The 6,737-nt window shown below is 41.7% G+C and overlaps 1 non-coding gene and 1 pseudogene across 1 annotated transcript; one reads left to right on the top strand and one right to left on the bottom strand.

The window, feature by feature from the left end:
- Positions 1-605: 605 nt before the first annotated feature.
- Positions 606-744, bottom strand: LOC117714418 (small nucleolar RNA SNORA68). The gene has a single exon (XR_004607505.1). It is a non-coding gene; the product is annotated as a small nucleolar RNA SNORA68 (small nucleolar RNA).
- A 3,852-nt stretch (positions 745-4,596) lies between these two features.
- On the top strand, positions 4,597-5,455 carry LOC117713942 (small ribosomal subunit protein uS5 pseudogene; annotated as a pseudogene).
- Positions 5,456-6,737: the final 1,282 nt, after the last annotated feature.

Here is a 6,737-nt window from a genome sequence, read left to right as displayed (position 1 = left end):
CACATTTTAGGTATGTGAAGATTACAAGTTAATACAAATCGCCCTCTAAAAATAGGATCATGGTCTTGGTAAGTTGTCGCAGACAGTAAAGTGATTGCTACACAAGACTGAGAACATGATTTCTGATCTCCAGTATCCATGTAAAAAGTGAAGTTTAACTTAAACACTGGGGAGAGAAAGAGTACTTGAACCTACTGGCCAGCCATCTTAGCCTAATCAATGAATCTTAGGCTCCCTGAGAGACCTGGTCTCAAAACACAAGGTGGAAAGTATCTTAAGAAAAAAATACATAGTTTGTCTTTCAGTATGGGCAAACATACACACAACATAACACACACACATGACATTTGAGCCTAAGTTTCAGATGATCAACAAGAATCATTATCAACATTAAGACTTTATCTCATACTGGAGGAAAAGGAGACACACATATGCACCACTAGCAGGAACAATCTTACCTTTGGACTTGGTTTTATATTTTTCTTAGAATTACACTAATAGTGAAGTCTAGCTGATTTCTCTCTTCTGGAAACAGGAGCATAAGAGGATGTGGGGACTTGATTACCCCAAGACCAGAAAGCCCAAGCCACCCAGGGTACTCTCAGGACTATGGAACCTCCCAGTTCACTCTGAGGGGCACCACACAGCCCCTCAAAGGTGACAAAGCCTCCTTGCTGTGCACACCACTGTTTAAATAGCTGCTAAGCTGCTACAGGCAGCAGAGGTTCTTGGATTGGGTGTGTGGAGCTCACACATTCTAAGAACGAAAAGTCTTTCCAAGCTGTGAGTGTGTCTCACAGCCAATAAGCTCCTTCTATGATGATGAATTACAGTCCTCTAGTACTACTGATGGTCTATCTTGGGCATGATTAATTTCTCATTTATACATAAAAGATCCTAAACAACCTATCATCTGATTAAGTCTACTGGGATATTAAAAGGATATTACCCTAGGAAGGTAAACACAGGACAATATGTTGCTTTAAATTAAAAAAAGAAGTGTGTTGTAATCCTCTCTTGATACTAGAAAAGCACTTGATAAAACTCAGACCTATTCATGACAAACATGTCCAGTGCTCTAGTCACTGTCCTCACTGGCGAGACAAATCCCGATAGAAGAAATGTAAGGAAGTTTATTTTTGGCTCAAACTCACAGTTTGAGTGCATAGTACATAATTGTGGAGAAGGCATGGCCTTGAGAGCCTGAGGCAGGTGGTCTTGTGTTCTGTGCAGCCAGGAAGCAGAGAAAGGAGAATGCTGGGTCTCAGTCCCTTTCTGCTTCTTATTCAGTCCAGGACTCCAACCCTGGAGATGGTACTGTTCTCATTTAGGATACATCTCTCCTCGGGCGAATCTCTCTGGAGACATATTCAGAGTTATGTTCCCATGATTGTTCTTAGACCCTTCAAGGTGACAATCAAAATTAACTACCACGTTCAGTAAAATAGGAATAAAAGAAAACCTTCCCATGATCCTTAAAAGTGAAATACTAAAGAGATGGATCTGTCGTTAAGCACACTGGCTTCTCTTTCAGAGGATCCGAGCTCATGGCTTAGCACCCACATGGTGGTTCACAACGGCCTGTAACTCTTGCCTCGGGGGAATCCAACACCCTCTTCTGGCATTCATGAGCATCAGATACCCACATTGTACACAGGCATGTATATCCAAACACATAAAATAAAAGTGAAAAAAAAAACAGTGAAAATATTAGAAATACATATTCTCATCATAATTTATTTTAATTTTTGTAGTTGTGGGGACTGACGGATCTTCTGCATTCTTGGCCAATGCCCTCCAGGTGAGCTGTAACCTTTTCAGATTTTGTGATACAGATTCTACTAATTTGCCCCAGGTAGGACTTGAACTAGTGATCTTTCTACCTCAGATTCCCCATAATAGCCAGGACTCAAGACCCAGGCTTCAATTCTAATTTTAAAAACCAAGGTATTAGCTTGCTATAACTAACTGTTTAACATTGTTTTACCAACCTTGTCCAACCAGTTTTATAAGAAGAAATAAGAAGGTGAGATGCTACAAAGAAGTAAACTAAACAGATTTTTATTTTTCACAAATTATTCTAATGAATGTGTCAAAGTTTTTATTCTCAGAACAATATTGTGGAATGAGTGTTCATATTACTCTTACTTATGAAAGGTTTCAGAGCTAGGAAAATCCATAGCCAAGGCAGACTGATGTCAGGTCTCGGAGTTGTTTCTTTCTTTCTTTCTTTTTTTTTTTTTTTTTTTTTTTTTTTTTACTGTATTACTTACCTCTCTGTTGTTGTGATAAAGTACCATGACCAAAAACAACTTCAGGAAGAAAGGGATTACTTTCGGTTATAATTCCAGAGGAATCAAATCAATGACAGTAGGAGAGGCATGGCGACAGGAAACAGACAGATGCCAGTTTTTTCTACACTGAGACCAAAAAGGCAGCAGGGGATGGGGAGGGAGGAGGCTGGCAGGAATTGGTGTGAAGTTTAAACTCTTAAAGCCTTACTCAGTGACACACTTCCTGCAGCAAGGCTCCACCCATTAACGTTTTCACAGCAGCCCTAAATAGCACCAACAACTGGAAACCAGGTGTTCAAGTATATGAGCTCATGGGATAGATCTTTAATTCAAACCTCCACGGCCCCCTGATCACTCCTAAACAGCCCCCTGATCACTCTTAAACACAGGTCCAAAATTTAAAATAAGGATGACTGATAATGGTCATCACTATGAAAAGTAGGTTGCCATGCTTCCTAGCCATTTGTCTTCAAATGTCTAAAAACAGACAAAAGAGTCTGAGAAGCTTGCTTACATACGACAGTCTTTCCCCTGATTTAACAAAAATAGAAACAAAAACATTCTTCATTAAAATAAGAAAAATCTCGAAAGCCACAGAAAAAATGTGAGCAATCACCCTCCACTGGCTCCTAATTGTGAAATTCAAAGGATGTGCCTTTATTGTTTTCTCACTGCATGAGACCTTATGGGTCAGCTAAATCCTTGCTTTTCCTGTGAAAATTACAGTTCATTCATATGCCTTGGGAGCTTGGTAAGTAAGTATAACCTAAAATGTACTGAGCTTTTCCTTCAGCCTTACAAAGGCTTCAAGCTGTTCAACAGGATTGTGAACACAGGAGAAAGGGAACACTTCCAACAAGAAGACAAAAATCACCAGAACATTCTATTACCCACAGAAGGATTCAGACCAGTAAGCAGAACAAATATGGGGATCCTGTGACACACTAGAACTCACTGGCATAAAGTGAAGAAAAATTTATATCAAATGTCTAATGTCACTAAATATCAAGAATCATGCCTCAGGGAGAAATTTTCTGGATTTTTGAAATGGAAGAAACTCGATGAATGAAATAACTGGAGATCCCCTTTCCTGGAAGACATACCTCATGAACTACCAAGCTACTTTCACAAGTGACAAACTGTATGAATATAAAGTGTGTGGGGAAAGTTTCCTCCATAAATCATCTTTTACTATACATGGGAAAACTCGCTGTGAAAAGAAAAAAAAAGTATGAAAATATTACATGTAGAATGCTCTTTGCAAGAAGTCCCAGGTCAACAGATATCAGAAAAGTCTTACAGGAAAGAAATACCATAGTTGTAATGAATATAGAAAGACCTTCCTCAATACTACCCACCCGGTAATAGTTTTTAAAATAAAAGAAGGAGGGGGGAGGATGTTGGTATCAGGCTCCAAACCCAGTGACATCACATCTAGGTGACCCCTACATCGTTGCCAAGGCAACCACATACATTCCTAGAATCCATCTGGCTACCTCCCACCTTTACCTTCGAGAGGCTACATCAGTGCCCATATAAATAGGCAAAGCGCTCTGACCTCTCTCTCTTCTCTCCCTCTTCTCCCATCTTCTTGCCCCCACCTTTGCCCTATCTCCTGAATAAACCTCACTTGGTACCGTTTGGTCTGCTGTTATCTGTCCTGAGCTGCATGTTCTAACAACACCATTGGTGCAGGGATGGCTTAATGGGTAAATTGTCATGCAAGTTGAAGACATGAGTTTAATTGGTTAGAAATTATGTAAAACCAGGCATGTACTAACACACAGACGCATACACATGCACACACACAGGCACAGGCACATGCATATGAACAAACACAAAAATGCTCTCTCACAAAGAAAAGGAATTTGCATGGAAATAAAATCAGGGTAGGAAAGCAAGACATAGCCAGGTAGTATGTGTCTCCCAAGGTAGACACAAATTCACCCCACCTATGATTTTGTTTCCCCTTTTTCTTTTCTTTTAATATAAATAGAATTTTTTATCAAAACATTTTGATTATGATTTCCATTCCCCCGCCCTTCTGAATTCTGCCTCACCTGGATGCACACGCTTTGTGTCTTTCCTAAAACAAAGAAGCATCTCAGGAATAATAATAGAATAAATAAAGATACAATAAGATAAAACAGAAACACATCCAAGTAGGTCAAAACAAACAAAAGGAGGAGAAGAGATGAATAAAAAGCACAAGAAAAACATATCGATGCAAAGACACACATGTTTGCACACACACGAATCCTGTAAGAACACAAAACCAGCTTCTTCTTCAGGAAAACACCAAATGGCAGATGACACCGGTGCAGTGGGAGGACAAAGAGGACCGGGCAGCCCAGGATTAGGAGGCCGTGGTGGCTTCTGTGAAGGATTCAGCAGCGGTCTTAGGGACTGCGGTCGTGGTCAAGGCCGTGGGGCTTGTGGGGGAAAAGCTGAAGACAAGGAGTGGATCCCTGTCACCAAGCTGGGCCGCCTGGTTAAGGACATGAAGATCAAGTCCTTGGAGGAGATCTACCTGTTCTCCCTGCCCATTAAGGAGTCTGAGATCATTGACTGTTTCCTGGGTGCATCCCTAAAGGATGAGGTTCTGAAGATCCTGCCAGTGCAGAAGCAGACTTGGGCTGGCCAGCGGACCATGTTCAAGGCCTTTGTCGGCTACTGGGGACTATAATGGTCACATTGGTCTTGGTGTTAAGTGTTCCAAGGAAGTTGCCACTGCCATCCGAGGGGCCATCATCTTGGCCAAACTCTCTGTGCAGAGAGGCTACTGGGGGAACAAGATTGGCAAGCCCCACAGTGTTCCCTGCAAGGTGACAAACGCTGTGGCTCTGTGCTGGTGTGTCTCATCCCTGCCCCCAGAGGCACTGGCATTGTCTCTGCTCCTGTGCCCAACCAAGAAGCTACTCATGATGGCCAGCATAGACGACTGCTCCACCTCAGCCAGGGGCTGAACTGCCACCCTGGGCAACTTTGCCAAGGCCACCTTTGATGCCACCTCCAAGACCTACAGCTACCTGATCTCCGACCTCTGGAAAGAAACTGTGTTTACCAAGTCTCCTTATCAGGAATTCACTGATCATCTTGTGAAAACCCACACCAGAGTCTCTGTTCAGAGGACCCAGGCTCCAGCTGTGGCTACCACATAAGGGAGGGCTTTTATACAAGAAAAATAAACGAATTAAATCTGATTTAAAAACCCCACAAAACCAGAAGTCATAATATATACACAAAGGACAAATCTGGCACAGCATTAGGAGACAGAAAGCCTCCAAAGGATGTCATTCAGTTCATGTTGTGTTAGCCATTTACTGCTGGGCGTGGAGCCTACCCTTAAGAGTAAGTAAGGTTTGTTTCCCCAGTGAGACTCTCTCTGAGAAAACTGATTTTTTGATTTGCAAGTAGTTATAAATTGGAGATAGCTTTAGGATCAGGGATGGGCGTGAGGGTGTGCATCCACTTCTTTCAACTCTAGGACCCCCAGGTAATGCAGACCCATGTGGTCTCTGTGCACAAACTAACAGACTCTGCCAGAGTCTGTTAGTTTGTATGTGCATTGATTGTGCTGTATTTAGAAAGCCAGGCTTCCTGGGTATCCTCCAATCCCTCTGGCTCTTAAACTCTGTCCCCTCTTCTACAGAATTCCCTGAGCCCCGAAAAGAAGAATTCAATGTATGGAAACATCCCATATAGAGCTGAGTGTTCCAAAGTCACTCACTCGCTACTTAATGTCTGGCTGTGGGTCTCTGTGTTTGTTCCCATCTGCTGCAGGAGGAAGCTTCTCTGGTGATGGCTAAACAAGACACTTACTATATCTAAGAGTACAGCAGGATGTTACTAAGAGTCGTCATTTTATTGCTATGTTTCTTTAGAAGAACAGTAAGTAGTACTTGGTTTTCCCCTAGCTCCATGGCCTATCTAATCTCAGGTTCTTGGACATGCAAGTAGCATAGGGTATGGGATTTATCTAGTGGAATGCTCTGAAATCAAACTGATATTGGTTACTCCCACAGATTTTGTATAGCTATTGTACCAATGTATCTTGTACACAGGTCATCATTGTAGACTGAAAGGTTTGTAGCTGGGTTGTTAACCTTTCTCCTTGGATAGTGTGCAGAATAGCTTCTAAATGCTGTGAATATTATTAGTAAGAATAAAGGCTCTGGGGTAGTCACAAGATCAACCATTCAAAGAGTTATATAGGTGTTATCGACAGCAACAAGACTGTACCATCAATTTATGGAAAGTAACCTATAGTTCGAGGGTTGCTATTGAACCCCTTCAGCCAAGAACTCCATTAGATGTAACTCATTTGTGGCACTGAAAGCTTTATTTGGTGATAAGAAATGTTCTGTTGTGGCTCTCTCTCCCCTGTTATTTGATGATTTCATTAAGATTGCCTTCATATGTATATGTGTTTTATGAAGCTTC

Source organism: Arvicanthis niloticus, chromosome 8, assembly GCF_011762505.2.
Source record: "Arvicanthis niloticus isolate mArvNil1 chromosome 8, mArvNil1.pat.X, whole genome shotgun sequence".
Lineage (NCBI taxonomy): Eukaryota > Metazoa > Chordata > Mammalia > Rodentia > Muridae > Arvicanthis > Arvicanthis niloticus.
This window is presented reverse-complemented; position numbering and strand designations above follow the sequence as displayed.